Raw genomic sequence first — 22,702 nt, forward strand, 5'->3', positions numbered from 1 at the left:
GAGGCAATCATGTATGAGACAGATTATTCATTCAGCTTTTATTTTTTGATATTATCACTACTATAAAAAACTCAAAGATGTAGAATATTTTATTATCTATACAAAGAAGAAAAGGGAGGGTGTCCAAACGTGACTGAGTTGTTCTGTTTTATTTTGTTTTATTGACTCATTGTTTTGTAGGATTTAATAAGGAGGAGACTTTAAATTATTTGAGAACTATAGGGAAAAGAAACCCTGGAGTTTCTTTGGAAGACAAACATGACATAATTAATAGAGTAAGAAGAAAGAAGAGGTGATAACTGGAGTCTTAGAAGAGGATTTCTTAAATAAAGATAGAAATAGTTATTCTCCTGAGAGAAGAGGGATACAGGCAAAGTTGCTGTTAGAAGGGATTATCTTTAAGATATAACACTTTCACTGCTAATGATCCTTTTTTCTCATGGTTTTGAAATCTAAGAGAAAGGGAGGATTTCAGGGAGGAAAGCAGGAAATACTGAAGCTGAGTATCCCTGAGGATATCTGTTTACTAAGAAAAACTTATATTATTTCAATGGTAAGATAGAAGTGGAAGGGGAGAGTCTGTCCAAGGCCGGAGTCAAAAAGGAAAGTCTCCTAGTGATATGCTGGCTTATTACTAAAAGATTATACTTCAAGATAAAGTGAACCTAAAAATTTCCCTCATCATACGGAAACTACAGTTACTAGCAATAACTGAGCCACTCTCAAGAAATTTTTAAGACTGGACAGCTTGCTGAAGAGAAAAACTCTAAGATGAAAAATCTCAGATACCGTAAGGACTAGACAGAAATGAACTGGCAAATATGTGAGTAAATCTAAACATATGTGGGCTGTATCAAAAATAATAAAAACTTGTGAGATTAATGAAAAAACAACACAGAAATAAAGTAAATGACACTGGGTGTGGTGTTAAACAATTAATTTTGGAACACTGGAAAGAAATGAAATAAAATAAAATGGAAAAAAAGTGACAAAAATAAAAGAAAGTTGGAAAGAAATTAAAAGACTTAAAGCCTAAAATTACTATATTCCAGGGGCTCCTGGATGGCTCAGTGGGTTAAGCCTCTGCCTTTGCTCAGGTCATGATCCAAAGGTCCTGGATTGAGCCCTGCATTGGGCTCTCTGCTCAGTGGGGAGCTTGCTTCCTCCTCTCTCTCTGCCTGCCTCTCTGCCTACTTGTGATCTCTCTCTCTCTGTCAAATAAATTAAAAAAAACTTTAATAAAATTTTTAAAAATAAAATTACTGTATTCTAGAAGATAGTGAAAATATTAAAAATAAATTTTTTTAAGATTTATTTATTATTTGACAGAGAGATCACAAGCAGGCAGAGAGGCAGGCAGAGAGAGAGGAGAAAGCAGGCTCCCCGATGAGCAGAGAGCCGACACGGGGCTCGATCCCAGGACTCCGAGATCATGACCTGAGCCGAAGGCAGCGGCTTAACCAACTGAGCCACCCAGGCGCCCCAAAAATAAATTTTAATAAATAGAGGTTGCAGTCTTCTGGTAATCTATATAAAATCAGAGACATACATAAATACTAATTTTTCAAAAAGTGGAATAATTTAAAACATTTAATTCCAAAAGAAAATATTAGAAAATAGAAAAGGAAAATTGAACAAATATGATAGAAGAAAGCACACAAATGATGAATTAAACCAACTGTATCAGATATAAAAAATGTGAATAGAACCAATTCTTTGGTTAAAGGACAAATACTATTAGGTAGGAGTTTTGTTGTTTGTTTTCATTTGTTTTAAAGGCTCCATCTTCTGTCTTATTTAAAACATAAGGAAACACCAAAGTTTAAAGAAAAAGGATTTGGAGGAGGAGGAGTCAAGATGGCGGAGAAGTAGCAAGCTGAGACTACTTCGGGTAGTGGGAGATCAGCTAAATAACTTATCTAAAGATTGCAAACACCTACAAATCCAACGGGAGATTGAAAAGAAGAAGAACAGCAATTCTAGAAACAGAAAATCAACCACTTTCTGCAAGGTAGGACTGGAGGAGAAGTGAATCCAAAGCGATGGGAAGATAGATCACGGGGGGAGGGGCCGGCTCCCGGCGAGCGGCGGAGCAACGGAGCAAAATCAGGACTTTTAAAAGTCTCTTCCGCTGAGGGACATTGCTCCAGAGGCTTAACTGGGGTGAAGCCCAGGTGGGGTCAGCGCGGCCTCAGGTCCCGCAGAGTCGCAGAAGGATCGGGGTGTCTGAGTGTCGCAGAGCTTACCGGTATTAGAACGGGGAAGCTGGCTACAGAGACAGAGCCGAGGAGTGACTCTCAGCTCGGGGTTGCCTTGAACCGGTCGCAGGCTCGGTCAGCTCGGAGCGCGGCCGGAGGCCAGAGTGACGGGAGTCATTGGGCGCTGTTCTCTGAGGGCGCACTGAGGAGTGGGGCCCCGGGCTCTTGGCTCCTCTGGGCCGGAGACTGGGAGGCCGCCATCTTCATTCCCGTCCTCCGGAACTCTACGGAAAGCGCTCAGGGAACAAAAGCTCCCGAAAGCAAACCCAGCAAACCCGAGCAGATTACTCAGCCTGGCCCCGGGTAAGGGTGGTGCAACTCCGCCTGGGGCAAAGACGCTTGAGAATCACTACAACAGGCCCCTCCCCCAGAAGATCAATGGGAAACCCAGCCAGGACGACGTTCACCTACCAAGGAGTGCAGTTTCAATACCAAGGAGAGTGGCGGAATTCCAAGGAGAAGAAAGCAAAGCACGGAAATCATGGCTTTCTCCCCATGATTTTTTAGCCTTGCAGTTAATTTAATTTTTTTTTCTTTTTCAATTTTTTTTCTTTTTCTCTTCTTCTGCTAAATTTTTTTAACTTTTACTGTTTTCTTTTTTAACGTTTTTTAAATAGTTTATCTAATATATATATATTTTTTCCTCTTTTTATATTTTTTCTTTATTGGCTTTCTTTTTTAATAGTTTTCTTTTTCTTTCTGAACCCCTTTTTATCCCCTTTCTCCCCCTCACAATTTGGGATCTCTTCTGATTTGGCTAAAGCATATTTTCCTGGGGTTGTTGCCACCCTTTTAATATTTTACTTGCTCCTTCATAAACTCTTATATGGACAAAATAACAAGGCGGAAAAATTCACAAAAAAAAAAAAGAACAAGAAGCAGTACCAAAGGCTAGGGACTAATCAATACAGACATTGGTAATATGTCAGATATAGAGTTCAGAATGACGATTCTCAAGGTTTTAGCCGGGCTTGAAAAAGGCATGGAAGATATTAAAGGAACCCTCTCGGGAGATATAAAGCCCTTTCTGGAGAAATAAAAGAACTAAAATCTAACCAAGTTGAAATCAAAAAAGCTATTAATGAGGTGCAATCAAAATGGAGGCTCTCACTGGTAGGATAAATGAGGCAGAAGAAAGAATTAGCGATATAGAAGACCAAATGACAGAGAATAAAGAAGCTGAGCAAAAGAGGGACAAACAGCTACTGGACCACGAGGGGAGAATTCGAGAGATAAGTGACACCATAAGACGAAACAACATCAGAATAATTGGGATTCGAGAAGAAGAGGAAACAGAGAGGGGAGCAGAAGGTATATTGGAGAGAATTATTGGAGAGAATTTACCCAATATGGCAAAGGGAACAAGCATCAAAATTCAGGAGGTTCAGAGAACCCCCCTCAAAATCAATAAGAATAGGTCCACACCCCGTCACCTAATAGTAAAATTTACAAGTCTTAGTGACAAAGAAAAGATCCCGAAAGCAGCCTGGGAAAAGAAGTCTGTAACGTACAATGGTAAAAATATTAGATTGGCCGCAGACTTATCCACAGAGACCTGGCAGGCCAGAAAGAGCTGGCATGATATATTCAGAGTACTAAATGAGAAAAACATGCAGCCAAGAATACTATATCCAGCTAGGCTATCATTGAAAATAGAAGGAGAGATTAAAAGCTTCCAGGACAAACAAAAACTGAAAGAATTTGCAAATACCAAACCAGCTCTACAGGAAATATTGAAAGGGGTCCTCTAAGCAAAGAGAGACCCTCAAAGTAGTAGATCAGAAAGAAACAGAGACAATATACAATAACAGTCACCTTACAGGCAATACAATGGCACTAAATTCATATCTCTCAATACTTACCCTGAATGTTAATGGGCTAAATGCCCCAATCAAAAGACACAGGGTATCAGAATGGATAAAAAAACAAAACCCATCTATATGTTGCCTACAAGAAACTCATCTTAAACCCGAAGACACCTCCAGGTTTAAAGTGAGGGGATGGAAAAGAATTTACCATGCTAATGGACATCAGAAGAAAGCAGGAGTGGCAATCCTTATATCAGATCAATTAGATTTTAAGCCAAAGACTATAATAAGAGATGAGGAAGGACACTCTATCGTACCCAAAGGAACTGTCCAACAAGAAGATCTAACAATTTTATATATCTATGCCCCTAACGTGGGAGCAGCCAACTATATAAACCAATTAATAACAAAATCAAAGAAACACATCAACAAGAATACAATAAGAGTAGGGGATTTTAACACTCCCCTCACTGAAATGGACAGATCATCCAAGCAAAAGATCAACAAGGAAATCAAGGCCTTAAATGACACACTGGACCAGATGGATATCACAGATATATTCAGAACATTTCATCCCAAAGCAACAGAATACACATTCTTCTCTAGTGCACATGGAACATTCTCCAGAATAGATCACATTCTTGGTCCTAAATCAAGTCTCAACCGGTATCAAAAGATTGGGATCATTCGCTGCATATTTTCAGACACCTGCTCTGAAGCTAGAACTCAATAACAAGAGGAAATTTGGAAAGAACCCAAATACATGGAGACTAAACAGCATCCTTCTAAAGAATGAATGGGTCAACCAGGAAATTAAAGAAGAATTGAAAAATTCATGGAAACAAATGATAATGAAAACACAACGGTTCAGAATCTGTGGGACACAACAAAGGCAGTCCTGAGAGGAAAATATATAGCAGTACAAGCCTTTCTCAAGAAACAAGAAAGGTCTCAGGTACACAACCTAACCCTACACCTAAAGGAACTGGAGAAAGAACAAGAAAGAAACCCTAAGCCCAGCAGGAGAAGAGAAATCATAAAGATCAGAGCAGAAATCAATGAAGTAGAAACCAAAAAAACAATAGAACAAACCAACGAAACTAGGAGCTGGTTCTTTGAAAGAATTAATAAGATTGATAAACCCCTGGCCAGACTTATCAAAAAGAAAAGAGAGAGGACCCAAATAAATAAATCATGAATGAAAGAGGAGAGATCACAACGAACACCAAAGAAATACAGAGAATTATAAGAACATACTATGAGCAACTCTATGCCAACAAATTTGACAATCTGGAAGAAATGGATGCATTCGAGAGACATATAAACTACCACTACTGAACCAGGAAGAAATAGAAAGCCTCAACAGACCCATAACCAGTAAGGAGATTGAAACAGTCATCAAAAATCTCCAAACAAACAAAAGCCCAGGGCCAGACGGCTTCCCGGGGGAATTCTACCAAACATTTAAAGAAGAACTAATTCCTGTTCTCTGAAACTGTTCCAAAAAATAGAAATAGAAGGAAAACTCCAAACTCATTTTATGAGGCCAGCATCACCTTGATCCCAAAACCAGACAAGGATCCCAACAAAAAAGAGAACTACAGACCAATATCCTTGATGAACACAGATGCAAAAATTCTCGCCAAAATACTAGCCAATAGGATTCAACAGTACATTAAAAGGATTATTCACCACGACCAAGTGGGATTTATTCCAGAGCTGCAAGGTTGGTTCAACATCCGCAAATCAATCAATGTGATACAACACATTAATAAAAGATAGAACAAGAACCATATGATACTCTCCATAGATGCTGAAAAAGCATTTGACAAAGTCCAGCATCCCTTCCTGATCAAAACTCTTCAAAGTGTAGGGATAGACGGCACATACCTCAATATTATCAAAGCCATCTATGAAAAACCCACCGCAAATATCATTCTCAATGGAGAAAAACTGAAAGCTTTTCCGCTAAGGTCAGGAACACGGCAGGGATGTCCGTTATCACCACTGCTATTCAACATAGTACTAGAAGTCCTAGCCTCAGCCATCAGACAACAAAAGGAAATTAAAGGCATCCAAATCGGCAAAGAAGAAGTCAAACTATCACTCCTCGCAGATGATATGATACTCTATGTGGAAAACCCAAAAGACTCCACTCCAAAACTGCTAGAACTTGTACAGGAATTCAGTCAAGTGTCAGGATATAAAATCAATGCACAGAAATCAGTTGCATTTTTCTACACCAACAACAAGACAGAAGAAAGAGAAATTAAGGAGTCCATCCCATTTACAATTGCACCCAAAACTATAAGATACCTAGGAATAAACCTAACCAAAGAGACTAAGAATCTATACACAGAAAACTATAAAGGACTCATGAAAGGTATTGAGGAAGACACAAAGAAATGGAAAAATGTTCCATGCTCCTGGTTTGGAAGAATAAATATTGTGAAAATGTCTATGCTACCTAAAGCAATCTACACATTTAATGCAATTCCTATCAAAGTACCATCCATTTTTTTCAAAGAAATGGAACAAATAATCGTAAAATTTATATGGAACCAGAAAAGACCTCGAATAGCCAAAGGAATATTGAAAAAGAAAGCCAAAGTTGGTGGCATCACAATTCCAGACTTCAAGCTCTATTACAAAGCTGTCATCATCAAGACAGCATGGTACTGGCACAAAAACAGACACATAGATCAATTGAACAGAATAGAGAGCCCAGAAATAGACCCTCAACTCTATGGTCAACTCATCTTCGACAAAGCAGGAAAGAATGTCCAATGGAACAAAGACAGCCTCTTCAATAAATGGTGTTGGGAAAATTGGACAGCCACATGCAGAAAAATGAAATTGGATCATTTCCTTACACCACACAGGAAAATAGACTCAAAATGGATGAAGGATCTCAATGTGAGAAAGGAATCCATCAAAATCCTTGAGGAGAACACAGGCAGCAACCTCTTCGACATCAGCCACAGCAACATCTTCCTAGGAACATCACCAAAGGCAAGGGGAGCAAGGGCAAAAATGAACTATTGGGATTTTATCAAGATCAAAAGCTTTTGCACAGCCAAGGAAACAGTTAACAAAACCAAAATACAACTGACAGAATGGGAGAAGATATTTGCAAATGACATATCAGATAAAGGGCTAGTGTCCAAAATCTATAAAGAACTTAGCAAACTAAACACCCAAAGAACAAATAATCCAATCAAGAAATGGCAGAGGACATGAACAGACATTTCTGCAAAGAAGACATCCAGATGGCCAACAGACACATGAAAAAGTGCTCCACATCACTCGGCATCAGGGAAATACAAATCAAAACCACCATGAGATATCACCTCACACCAGTCAGAATGGCTAAAATTAACAAGTCAGGAAATGACAGATGCTGGCGAGGATGCGGAGAAAGGGGAACCCTCCTACACTGTTGGTGGGAATGCAAGCTGGTGCAACCACTCTGGAAAACAGCATGGAGGTTCCTCAAAATGTTGAAAATAGAACTACCCTATGACCCTGCAATTGCACTGCTGGGTATTTACCCTAAAGATACAAACGTAGTGATCCGAAGGGGCACGTGCCCCCGAATGTTTATAGCAGCAATGTCTACAATAGCCAAACTATGGAAAGAACCTAGATGTCCATCTACAGACGATGGATAAAGAAGATGTGGTATATATACACAATGGAATACTATGCAGCCATCAAAAGAAATGAAATCTTACCATTTGCGACGACGTGGATGGAACTAGAGGGTATCATGCTTAGCGAAATCAGTCAATCGGAGAAAGACAACTATCATGTGATCTCCCTGATATGAGGGAGAGGAGATGCAACATGGGGGGTTGAGGGGGTAGGAGAAGAGTAAATGAAACAAGATGGGATTGGGAGGGAGACAAACCATAAGTGACTCTTAATCTCACAAAACAAACTGAGGGTTGATGGGGGGAGGGGGTTGGGAGAGGGGGGTGGGGTTATGGATATTGGGGAGGGTATGGTACTATGGTGAGTGCTGTGAAGTGTGTAAACCTGTCGATTTGCAGACCTGTACCCCTGGGGATAAAATTATATGTTTATAAAAAATTTAAAAAAATTATAAAAAAAAGAAAAAGGATTATAAAGGAAATGGTAGCCCTAAAATAATAATTATATAGATAAAAAAAGCTGATATAATTTTATTAATAGCAGACAAAATGGACCTTAAACAAAACAAAACAACAAGAAAAAGGATTTCTAAAAATAACATGTGGCACTTTTAAAGATAAAATTTGATGTACCTCAAAACAGAGTCTCAAAATATATAAATAAAAAATTGACCTATGTCAATAAGGTAAAATACACAAATCAATGAAATTAAAAGATTTTAGCATATTTCCATGAGTCGTTTTATGAACAAACTAACATTAGTAAAAGAAATTTGGAGAACATAATTAACAAACATTGCTTAAAAGGCCTTACAGAACAGAATTCTTCATCCAGGAACTGTAGAATACACACTCATTTCAAATATATGTTGCACAACTTAAAAATCTAACCATTCCCTAGACCATAAACCAACTCTCAACTAATTTTGAATTAAAATAACATGGGATATATTCTATATTCTAAATGCACAATTTAGTTAATATTAAAATCAATTATGAAATCTATAAAGCTTTTTATAATATTGAAGATTAAGAAATATAGTTTCAAAAATTCACTGATCCAAGAAAAACTAAAAATGACAATATTTTGAAGTGAACAATAAATAAAGTGTATATCTGAAGTATTGTGGAATGCAGCCAAACTGTAGTTTAATGAAAAATTACAGATTTAATGATAAGTATATTAAAAAGAAATGTAATGGAAAGTTAAAGAAATATATTTCAGAAAATTAATAACAGAAAGAAGAAAATAAAGTAAAAGAAAGGAAAACTCAAAGGTTAAGGACAGATATCAATAAACTAGAAATCAATAAACTAGAAGAGGAACAATTAATAGGGAAAATCAACAAAATGAAAAGTTTTATTTTAAATACTAATAAAATTGAAATATCTCTGACAGTATTTTTCAAAGTAAATAGAGGTGCGGGTAAAATCACCTATTGTATAGGTGATTTATTAAGGAATACAGAAAGGATCTTGGACACACTGAAAGGATACTGAAAGTATATTAAGTAAGCTTTTTTCCACTATTACATAGTTTAGATGAAGCAGAAATTTTTCTTGAAGAAAAACAACAACAATAGCACATAATGTAGCAAGATTGACTCCTGAAAAGATAGAAAAACTTATTAGTCCAAAATAACTTAAGAAGTTTGACTCATTACTCAGAAATTTTCACTCAGTAAACTCCAGGCCCAGATGACTTGGTCAGAGAGTGTTTGAAAACAATGAAAGCAGAAATGAATTCAATTGAACACAGTCTTTGAAAGAAAATTAAAAAAAAAAAAATAAATATATATATATATATATATATATATATATATATATATATATATGAGACAATCTGTGGTTATATTCTGAGGCTAGCATAACCCTAGAAACTAAAATGCAACGAGAGTATAAGGGAAAGAAATTACAATTCCATGTCATTTATGAGAATAAGTGCAAAAAAGCTTAAATGTAAGAATAGTAAGTCTAACTTAGCATATTTTTTTTGAAAAGAGAAAAATGTACCACAATTAAGTCAGTTTTATTCTAGGAAAGAATTTTTTCCTATTAGAATATCAATAGATATATTTATTATATTAAGTGTTCCAAGTGAAATCAATTATTTTAATATATACAGAAAAAGGTTATGATAAAATTTGAAACTCATCCATGGTAAAACAAAAATAAAAACCTCACCGCAAACAACTGAAAAGGAACTTTCTTTTTCCAGTAAATTATATTTATAGAAACCTTACAACTAAGTTTCTGTCTATGGGTAAAACACTGATGGTGTTCATTTTTGGGGTTGAAAATAAGGCCAAAATGTCTGATACCACCATTTCGGTTCAAGATTTTACTGCAGATCTTATTTAGTGCAATAATTAAAACAATGTGTAAAAGAATCCGAAAGGAATTATTAGTGTTAGTAAATTAGAATTAGATATTGGAATTACTTAAATCTAGAATTAGAAATTGTTAATTTTAATAAGCTTTCTAGAAAAGAAATTAATAAACACAAATCCATTTTAAACACTAAAGGGACAGAAACTATACAACTTTTAAAATAACAGCAACAATTATAAAGTAATAAGTTATGTACAAGAGCTCTAGAGGAAAAAAAATGTAAAACCTTATTAAGAGATATTAAGACCCACATAAGTTGCCATATAAAATATATTCACATATTAGAAGTCTCATTGCTATTAAGTTGTTGATTTTCCCAAAAGTGAATTATATAGTCAAAGAAATTACATTGTGTTAGTAGTTTTTGCTTATTTTTACTTTTGTTTTTTAATGGAGTTTGATTTATTCTAAAATTTTCATGAAACTATAAAGGACCAAGAATTAAGACATTATTGGAGAAGAAAAATGACATGTGAGAACTGGCTTTTTACATATATAGTCTTACTGTACTTATATAGCCAGGTACTTAAGAAAGTGAAGATATATTTCTGGGAAAGATAAATTAAATAGAATAATGACTTCATGTATAAAATTTAGACATTTATTTGCAACTACAGACTTGCATTTTTTTTTAAATATTTCTATTTGGAAGCTCAGTGAACTTCACAAATTCAATATAATCATAATTGAACTTCTAAATTTTCCCCCCAAAACTAAATCAGTCTTAATCTTAAATTATTGTTTTCATGTAATGTAATAATCTAGTCATATATTCTGTTGTCTCTACTTTTAATATATGTAATATTTGACTTGACTTTTCTACCTTTATTGGAATTATCTGGTCCAAAATATAAATAGTATCTAACACATACTAGCGTAATATCTTCCTAATTGACCTCCATTCTTTTCTTTATGTTTTTTCTCTCCACTTTGGTTCATACTGTAACCCCAGTCTATTCTCAAATTAACAGCCAGAAGGATCCTATGAAATATAAATCTGTTTGCTCAAAAACATGCATTGATTTCCTAAAGACCTTATAAAGGCCCAGAAACCACACATAATCTGTCCTTCGCTAACTTTATTAACCTCTTATTCAGTTTGATACAATTACATTGACTTCCTTGCCTTTTCTTTGATCTGTAAGGTATAGATCTGCCTCCTAGCTTTTGTGTTGGCCAGTTACTCTTTACTTGGATATCCACACTGCTAACTTTAATTCTTCAAGTGTTTAGTGTTACTTTTTCAGTATGCTTGCTCTGATCATTCCAATTTAAATTTTAACCTGATTCTCTTCCTCTCCAGGACTTCTTTTTCTTTATTTGCCTAGAACTTGTCACCTTATTGTATTTAAACAGTTTATTTATTTACTATGTCCATTATTTACTATCTGATTTTTCCCTACAAAACTATAAAATAAATGTGAATAGAAAATCTTATTCCGTATTGTTTATTGTTGAATAACATGTGCCTAGAACTGTGCCTGGCACTTTGAACAATCTATCTGTTTTGAAGTAAAGAGAAAATCCCAAAGACAGATAATAGAATATAACATGAAGTCAAAATTGTACTATAGTGAGAAAACTTGACACTTTAAAAAATACAATTTAATCACAACCTCAATGAGCCACAAAAAGGAATTCCAGGACTATTTAAACACTTAAAGATGAAAGGCAAAACAGTAAAACTTTTACCTTATAAAAAGAAAATATCATTGTTTCTTGCTACTACACAGAAAGTACTATTTATGAAGATCAATAGATTTATACCTTCAAAATTAGAATCTTCTATTCATCAAAAGTCATGATTAAGAAAGTGAAAAGGCAAACTACCAACTCAGAGAAGATAGTCATTTTATATAAAACTGACAATGGATTCCAGTATTTTTAAAGAACTACAAACAAAAATAAAAATAGCTCAATAGAAAATTGGCATAAAACTTGAACAGGTTGGTCAATGCCCATAGCCTTAGAAGACTCTTATGGCACCAGTACCTCAACAAGTTCTTGCAAACCCAGGCTCCCAGCCATCCCATCTCTGACCAGCTCCCATAGCCCCACGTAGCTCCTTTGGCTCTAGGCTCAGAGTGGCTCCCAGAAACCAAAAGTCCCAACTGGACAAAAGTGCCACACTGGTCCTCACAGAGCTAGGCCTCCAGAATGGCTCCTATTATTCCAGCTTCTGGACTGGCCCAAGAACTAAAATGGCCCAGCCCCAGATCTAGACAAGCCCCCACAGTACTGGGATCCCAGTGGGCTCCCATGGACTCAGGCTCACAGCCCACCCTAGCACCAGGCCAGCTCCAACTGATGTAGATGACTGCCTTACTCCACTGGTCCTTGGCATCTGGTTCACCCCCCATGGACCCAGGATGGTCCCTATGGACAATCAGGCCTAACTACCTAAAGATGTAGGCACCAGTCCTTCCTTCCTATGGATTACAGCAATATGCCTTCCTGTGGACACCACTGGACAGCCCAGTCAGAATCTTTAGCCAGGCTGATTGGTAAAGGGTCTTGCCTGCCAAATCCAGCCTGTAAAGACTGAAAGAGGTGTCTATTTCCTCAAATGCTCATGAACTACCAATCAAGAATAATTTACCTAGCAAAGCCGTCTGTCAGAAATCAAGGCAAACTAAAGATTTTCCCAAACAGACAAAATCTGAGGGAGTTTGTCATCATTAAGCTTTATAAAAAACATTAAAGAGTATTTTAAGCTGAAATAAAAGGTTGCTAATTAGTAACATGAAAACATATGAAAATATAAAACGTACTGGTAAAAGTCAGTAGAGTCAAATTCAGAATATTATAATACTGAAGTACTGTGGTATGTTAATCCCTTAATCCTAGTACAAAGGTTAAAGGACGAAATATTAAAAGTCCTATAGCTGCAATAATTTGTTTAGGTATACACAAGATAAAAAGAGGTAAATTTTGCTATAAAAAAAAAAACAGAATTTGGAGGGGGAGGAGTAAAGGTGTTGAGTTTTGTGTGCCAGTGAAGTTAAGTAGCTATCAACTTAAAATAGACTGCCATATCAATAAGATATTTTGTGTAGGCCTCATGATAACAACAAAGCAAAATCAACAGTATATAAACAAAAGATAAAGAAAAGAGTATCAAAGCATACCAGTACAGAACATTATAAATTCATAAAGCAGACAGCAAGAGAGAAAAACAGGGGAATAAGGAAAATACAAAACAGCTAGACAAAAATAAAATTACATCAGTAAGTCCTTCCCATTGATAATTATGTAAATAATGGAATAAATTGTCTAGTCAAATGTCATACTGTAGCTAAATAAATAAAATAACAATAACCAAATATATGCTGCCTACAGGAGATGCACTTCATCTTAAAGTATACACATAGGCGTAAAGTGAAGGAATGGTAAAATATACTCTATGCAAAGGCAAAACAAATGTAACTAAAAAAAAACTATTATAGAGAAAAGATTGTCGTTATTTAATGATAAAGAAGTCAATTAACCAAAAAGGTATAATACTTGAAAATACATACGTACCCAACATCAGAGCATCTAAATATTAGAAGCAAATACTAACAAATTTGAAGGGAGAAATGAACAAAAGTAAAATAATAATAAGAGACTTCAATATCCTGTATTCAATAATGGATAGGTCATTGAGACACAAAATTAATAAAGAGACATGGACTTACAGTGTACCTTAGATCAAATGGACCTAACAGGACATTCCATTCAAAGCAGAATACACATTTTTCTCAAGTGCACATGGAATATTCTTTAGGAAAGATCACATATAAGATAATAAAACAACAACATTGTCACAAAGACAAGTCCAATACTGCATGGTTTTACTTGTGAACTATATTAAACATAAAAATTAATGTGAATCCTTTTCAAACTCGTGCAAAAAATTAGAGAGGAATAAGCACTCCCAAACTTATTTTATAAGGTTAGCATTGCCCTATACCAAAACCAGATAAAATCACAAGAAAACTACAGACCTAAATCCCTGATGAATACAAATACAAAATTTATTAATAATTATTCATAAAATTATTTATATTATAATAATTAATATAATTATATTATATATTATAATTATTATAATTGTAATTTTTAAAATTTCAGTTTGTTCCCTGTAGTTAAGAGTCTTTTATGGTTTGCCTCCCTCCAGGTTCCCTATTCTATTCCATTCATCTATGTCTCTGTTTTTGTGTCAGTACCACACTGCCTTGACGATTATGGCTTGGTAATACAGATTGATGACTCCAGCTTTGGTTTTCTTTGTCAACATTACTTTGGTTATTCGGGGACATTTCTGGTTCCATACAAATTTTTAAATTGTTTGTTCCAGCTCTGTGAAAAACACTGGTGCTATTTTGTTAGAGAATGCATTGAATGTGTAGAGTGCTTTGGGTAGTATACACATTTTAACAATATTTGTTCTTCTAATACATAAGTATGTAATATTTTTCCATTTCTTTGTATCTTCCTCAATTTCTTTTCATCAGTGTTATATAGTTTTCAGAATATAGATCTTTTACCTCTTTGGTTAGCTTTATTCCTAGGTTATGTTTTTTATGCTATGTTTTTTTGGTGCATTGTAAATGGGATCAATTCCTTGATTTCTTTTTGTTGCTTCATTTTTGGTGTGTAGAAATGCAACAGACTTCTGTACATTATTATTATATCCTGTAACTTTCCTGAAATCCTGTATCAGTTCTAGCAACTTTTTGGTGGAGTCTTTTGGGTTTTCTACATACAGGATCATGTTGTTGGCAAAGAGTGAAAATTTGACTTCTTACTTCCTGATCTGGATGCATTTTATTTATTTTTGTTACCTGATTGTTGAGGCTAGGACTTCCAATACTATTTTGAAACAACAGTGGTGAAAGAGGATGTCCCTGTTGAGTTCCTGACCATAGGGAAAAAGCTCTCAGTTTTCCCCCACTAAGGATGATATTAGCTGTGGTCTTTCATATATGGTCTTTATAATGTTGAGGTATGTTTCCTCTATCCTTACTTTCTTGAGAGTTTTTATCAAGAAAGGATGCTGTATTTGTGAAATTCCTTCTCTGAATCTACTGTGAGGGTCATTTCATTCCTTTTTTTTAAAAAAATATTTATTTATTTGAGAGAGAGAAACAGAGATAGTGAGAAGAGATCATGAGCAGGAAAGAGAGGGAGAAGCAGGCTCCTGCTGAGCAAGGAGCCCAATGTGGGGCTTGTGGCCTGAGCTGAAGGCAGACACTTAACAGACTGAGCCTCCCAGGGCCCCCAGGATCATTTTGTTCATATCCTTTCTTTAATTAACATCGTATGTCATCTTGATTGATTTGCATATTTTGAACCACCCTTGAGGCCCCGTGATAAATCCCATTAGGCCATGATGAATAATCTTTTTAATATACTGTTAGATGATATTAGCTGGCATCTTGGTGAGGATTTTTGCATCCATGTGCATTAGGGCTGTTAGTCTCTAATTCTCCTTTATAGTGGGGCCTTTGTCTGGTTTTGGGATCAAGGTAATGCTGACATCATAGAATGAGTTTGGAAGTTTTCCTTCCATCTCTATTTTTTGAAATAGTTTGAGAAAAGTAGATATCAACTCTTCTTTAAATATTTGGTAGAATTCCCCTGGAAAGCCATCCAGCCCTGGACTTTTGTTTGTTGAGATATTTTGGTTACTGATTCAATTTCTTTGTAGATATGGGTCTGTTCAGATTTTCTATATCTTCTTGTTTCAGTTTATGTATTTCTAGGAATGCATCCATTTCTTCTAGATTGCCTAATTTGTTGGCATATAATTGCTCATACTGTTCTCTTATATTTCTTTGGCATTGATTGTGATCTCTCCTCTTTCATTCATGGTTTTATTTATTTGTTTGAGTCCTTTCTCTTTCTTTCTTTCTTTTTTTTTTTTTTTTGGTAAGTCTGGCCAAGGGTTTATCAATTTTGTTAATTCTTACAAAGAATGAGTTCTTACTTCCATTGATGTGCTCCTCTGTTTGTTTTTTTTATTTCTAAATCATTAATTTCTGTTGTATCATGATAAAAACTTTCAACAAATTCAATAGGGGAGAACTTACTTCAACATAATTAAGAACATAGATGACATGCCCACAGTTAACATTATACTAATAGTGAAAGATGGAAAACTTTTCTTCTAAAATCAGGTAGAGGAAGAAAAAAACACCTAATCTCCCCTACTCCTCCTCAATTTAGTACTGGAGGTCCTAGCCAGATTTATCAGTCAAGAAAGGGAAATAGAAGACTTTCAAACCACCGCTGCAGTACCCATGATCTCTTTCTCCCCCAAACCATGTCTCCACACTTCCTACTTTCCTGTAAGTGGCCTCTTCTGTCCCTCTAGTTGTATAATTTGTTCTATCAGACCTCAGTTCAATTTCTTGAGTATTCAGAATGACTTGATTGTTATCCAGCTGTGTTCATGGGACATGGTAAGCTTAAGGTCCCCCAGCTACATTTCTATCTTAGCTCTGCAAAAATCAGGAATATCAGTATGGGTATCACATTTCCTAATTTCAAACTCTATTACAAAGTTACAGTAATTAAAACAGTATTGTATTGGCATAAAAACAGTCATGTAGTCCAATGGAGCAAAATTGAAATCCCAGAAATAAATTTGCACATATATAGTCAACTAATATTTGACAAGGTACTCAAGAATACTCAGTGGAAAAAGTGCAGCTTCTTCAATAAATGGTTGTGGAAAAAGTAGATATTCACATGCAGAAGAATGAAACAACCCCTATCTAATGCCACTTAAAAATTAAGTCAAGACAGTTTAAAGACATAATTATAAGACCCAAAACTGTAAAAATCCTAGAAGAAAACATAGGAGAAAATCTTTTGACCTTAATTTCAGCAATATCTTTTTGGATATGACAGCAGAAGTATAAGAAACAAAAGCAAAAAAAAAAAAAAAAAAGTGGGATACATCAAAGAAGATTCCTCACAGCAAAAGAAGCAATCAACAAAATAAAAAGACAACCAATGGAATAAGAGAAAATATCTGCAAGTCTTTATTGGATAAGGAGTTAATATGCAAATATATAAGTAACTACTATAACAGAATATAAAAAAATCTGATTTAAAAATGGACAGAAGACCTGAATAGATATTTTTTTTCAAGGAAAAATACAAATTGCTAGCATGTACATAAAAGATGCTCAACTCACTAATCATTGTATAATTACTTATCATTACCAATCATACATATATTTATGGTGCATACATATTCATATATATAGTATATGCATGTATGTCATATATATGTAATGAATCTACTAATAATCAGGAAAAAATGCAAATTTGAACCCTATAATACACAATAATATTATTGATCAGGAGGTAAAATAACTCTCATTATTGCTTGTAAATACTCAAACACATACAGTGTCTTGGGAAATTGTTATTATTTAGTAAATTTGAAGATATACTCCCAAGTAGCAACTGAACTCTTGTGAACAGAGCCCAGAGAAACTCTTGCTTAGGTACACCATGAATAATTTTAAATAGCTTCCATGGACTCATTTTTCATGAGTCCTCCACATTGGGCTCTTGCACAGTTTTGCCCCTTGATGGAAGACTATGCATGTGCCAGTATCATAACTGAAGACTCCTACAGGTGACATTTAAAACAAAATTACAATGGAGGCTGCCTTTGTGATTTATAAGCTACCAAATATTTTTGTGGCAAAATGTATAGCATAAAAACAAAATGCACCATTTAACCATTTCGGGGTGTAAAGCCAGTGTCATTAAGTATATTCACATTATATTTCAGTCATCACTATGCACCTCCAGAACTTTTCATCTCCCTAAACTGGAACCCTGCTCATTAAACAACTCCCTTATCTCCAGTCCCTATAAGTCTGACTACCCAGTACCACATATAAATGGAATCATTAAATATTGTCCTTTTATGTCCAGTTTATATCGCTTAGTATATTTTCAAGACGCATTCATGTTGTAGTATGTGTCAAAATTCTCTTCCTTTTAAGGCTGAATAATATATGTAATAATAAATAATATTGCATGCAGATACCATGTTTTTTTGATTCTTTCATCTGCTAATGAACATTTGGGTTATTTTGATAATTATTGAGTGATGCTGCTTGCTGCTATGAACACAGGTGTACAAACATTTGTTTGAATCACTGCTTTCAATATTTTTGGGTATGTGGAATTCCTGGAATTTATGGCAGGTCTATATTTATATTTTGAGGAACCGCCATACTATTTCCCATAGTAGCTGAACCATTTTACATACCCACCAGCAATGTATAGAATTCTAATTCATCCATATCCTCACAGCCATTGTTATTTTCTGCTTTTATTATCATTATTAGTAGCAATCTTAATGGATACAAAGTTGTATCTCATTGTCACTTTGATATACATTTCCCTAATACAAGTTTGGTTTTGAGCAGGAACAACTTATAAACCCCACCCAACTACTGCCCCACCCCTGTAACCTTACTCCTTTCCTTTTTTTTTTTTTTTAAAGACTTCATTTATCCATTTGACAGAGAGAGGGAGATCACAAGTAGACAGAGAGGCAGGCAGAGAGAGAGGGGGGAAGCAGGCTCCCCGCTGATCAGAGAGCCCGATGTGGGGCTCGATCCCAGGACCCCGAGACCACGACCTGAGCCGAAGGCAGAGGCTTAACCCACTGAGCCACCCAGGCGCCCCACTCCTTTCCTTTTTTAAGCAAGTAACATTGTCAGTAGCCAAATGACTCCAGAATCTTTTTTTTTTAAAGTATGCCTCATTGATAAACGCTTTAAAAAAAAACGTTATTCATTTATTTGTCAGATAGAGAGAGAGCACACACAAGAGGGGGAGCAGCAGGCAGTAGGAGAAACAGGTTCCCTACCAAGCTGAGAGCCCCATATGGGACTAGATCCTGGGACCCTGGGATCATGATCTTCTGAACCAAAGGCAGACTCTCAACTGACTGAGCCACCCAGGCATCCCAACTCCAGAATCTTCCAAGTAGATTTTTTTGTTAGTCTCTGCCACTTTACCAAAAAGGTACTGTAGAAAAGTTTTAATTATTTGTATAATGTGTATATGTGACAACTATGCTTAGATCTTTCCTCTAAAGCATGATATGCCATATACTCAAGTGAGAAGAGGAGCCCACCTTGACTTTAAGCTGTTATTCTGCACTCAGAACAAATAAAAGATATTGGATACCTCTTGAGGACTCAGGTTATTTATTTTGACCTTAGCTAAAAAAAAAAAAAAAAAAAAAGTAAAGAAAGAAAGAAAGAAAGAAAAGAATTAAGGGAATATTTTCTTGCTAGTTCAGAGCCAAAGACTCTTGGTCAGTACAACTTTGTGGAATTCTTTTCAGCTAAATCCATGAAGGTAAATGAGACTTCTGTGGAGGTATTGAATGTTGAGGACACAGTGAGTACAACACTTCTCATCTCAGCTGTGTAACCATTCAGAGGGGAACTTGAACTGAATCAAGTTTAGAAAAAGTGACTGAACATAAAATGAAGGAACAATTTCCTCTATAAATCCAGCAGGGAGGGTATGCACACTATAACCTTTCCTATCAGTTTGTTTTAAAATCCTGATAGAAGTCAGCACGTTTTTAAAAACACAGTTAAGTCTATTGTTTCCTTCTTGGGGGAAAAATGTGCTAAAGAATTTTAAGTTTTTCTGGCAGCACCCTAACTCTTAGCCAGATTAAATTTCTTTCCTTCATAGATTCCCCGAGGCATCATTATAATGAAAGAGTAGGCACCAGAAAAAACACTTAACCCAGTTGTATCTGGAAAAAAAAAGTAACTTTTTGAATGACCCATGTAAAAATCGCAACACATTTTATTTCAATCACAGCTCTGCAAACCAGTCTCATCTCCAGTGGATACTAGTGAACTACTGCCCTCTAAAGGTCATGACCTTGGGTACCAGTGTTTTTCCTTAAAAAAAGACTAAAATAATACTGATGACAGCTTTCAAGAAGCCTGAAAATGAAAGCTGCAGAAGTGTTTCTTTCTTGTTCCCAACATGAATTTACTGATGAGTTTTACTTAAGTTTCTCAACCAATTATCTCTAGGTTTTGATAACTTCTTCATTGGCCTACTTAACTCTTGAGTTTCTCCTTCATTCTGGACTGATTTCTTTCATCTCCATCCTGTCTTCAGCCAGCAGAGGAGATAAATGCTAATGGAGTTTGGAGCATGATCTGAGTAGAGGAAATGCTATTGTGTTATTCTGGTTAATTGCCTCCCACAATAGATTTTAATCTCCAGGAGGATAAGGATTGTCATGTTTGGCAGTGTTTCCCTTGAGTCAAGATCAATTGGGAGCATATATTAAGCTATTGTTAAATTGTTAAGTAAATCACTTCTGAAAGAAATAAAATGTTTATACTTATACTTTTGCCATCTAATATTTTACTTACCTTTCTTTCTAAGCTCTTTCTATTACAATGTCATATCATGTGACTTCTTTTTTTCTTATATTATCTTAAGGTGCTCTTTGTTTCAATTGATTACTTGTTTTGACATTTCCTATCCTATCTTATACTCATGTTTCCTGAGATTCTTCTTATGGTACCACATTTGATAACCATTATTTTTATTTGAAAATTTGTCTATGTAAAGACTATCTTCCATTTCCAAATGATTAAAAGGGGTGGTAGCTCGGTTGTATACTTGCCCTTTAGAATAAATTGATATAGATACAGATGAGGACAGAAAACAGGTTAAAACCTCTTTAACAAAGTACTTTCTGAAAAAAAAAAAGTACTTTCTGGGAAAGGACTAGCATCCATGGGAACTGACTTTGACACATGAAATTAGATTTTGAAGGTCATGAATATATGATTCATAACATGGTTAATAGTGGCTTAATAGTGAAACATTTTATTTTAGAACTCTTTATTTTTCAATGAACTTCTTTTAGGTTTCTATTGCAGTTTTCAGACCAACCCCACATGGTAGCTGTAATAGGTTCAAACATCCTTATTTCATAGATAAAAATACTGAATATAAAGATTTAAATATACCCCTTCTATGGGCATCTGGTGTATTGTCTTATATGTAGTAAATATTCACCATATCCTTTAAGGGTTTATTTGCTTATCAACAAACATTGATTCACCTTTTATTGTCATGCTAGTGTTAAGAATTCCATGAATGATACAAAAACACAATAAAAAATATCACTTACTCCTGGGGTACCTGGGTCGCTCAGTCAGTGAAGCATCTGACTTCAGCTCAGTCATGATCTCAGTGTCCTGGGACTGAGCCTCTCATGGGGCCCCACATGGAGCCCAGCATCAAGCCCCAAGTGGAGCCACCTTCAAGCCCAATGTGGAGATCCACTTAAGCCCCCATAAAACCCCACTTGGAGCCCCACAGTGGTCTCCGTGTTCAGTGGAGAGTCTTCTTGTCCTTCTGTGCCTCCATCTGCTCATACTCTCTCAAATAAATTAAATCTTAAAAAAATATAGAGCTTACTCTTAAAATGATCATGTTCTATTTGAAAATTGATAATAACATCATAATAATGTTTCAAACTATTATTGATAACAATTGTTGTAGAATAAAGTGTCTGTTTAGGGAAAACATGCAGATTTTGTTGATAGATTACAACCAACGGGAAAAACCCAAATTGGAAACTGATAAAATGGAGAGTAAAATTATTCCAATTGCACTGAATGGCTTTTATAGACCTATAATTCTGTTTGATGAACAAATTCTGAAACATCTTGTTCTGAAAGACTGAAATACTTGTTAGAATGAATTATTCTTCTTCCTTTGAGTGGAAAAAGCAAACCCTAAACAGAGGAATGTTAATACTCTTCCATGCTGAGTTGCCTCTGGTCCTGGAACACCCGCTGTTATATAAAATGCCTCGACAACACAAAAAGATCAATTTAGTTAATATATCACTGAAATGTAGTCTGGGATCTCCAGAACGTATATATCCATTTGTGACTCTTCTCAGAATTTTGTGGTAGTGAATTTTTACATGAGGAATAGAGTACAAGGAGAGTACCAGAACCTCAATGAAAGAAGTGGAGATTCTGGGCAATTTAGTACCCTCTCATTCCCAGCCATACCTCCCTACTATATAACTTCTGCCAAGGTCTCAAATATTTCTTATCCTCAACTTGTTGGCTCACATAATGCAAAGACATTGCTCACCATAATGGAAAGTTGAGAATGGATGAAGAGACATTACCCACATGAATAAAGAGAGCTACATGAAGAAAATATAAAAAATCCTAATTTTTATGATGTCTCATGTAGCTTCGTTTTTTTCGATTGGCTCATTTTCATCTTTTATATATTCCCCAAATATTATCACATCTTTCACTGGCCCAAGGTAGCCTAGTTTTGTTGACTGAATATCTTACAAAATGACTTTTCATGACAACTTTTATCATCTGTTTGAGAAAATCAATAGTTAGGTCTCCTTTTTAAAAAAAAATTTTATTTATTTATTTTAGAAAGAGTAAAATCAAGAGAGATCTCAGGAGGAGAAGGAGAGTCAGACTCCCAGATGAGTGGAGAGCCTGATGCAGGTCTCAATCCCAGGACTCTGGAATCATGA

Source organism: Lutra lutra, chromosome 8, assembly GCF_902655055.1.
Source record: "Lutra lutra chromosome 8, mLutLut1.2, whole genome shotgun sequence".
NCBI classification, from domain to species: Eukaryota; Metazoa; Chordata; class Mammalia; order Carnivora; family Mustelidae; genus Lutra; species Lutra lutra.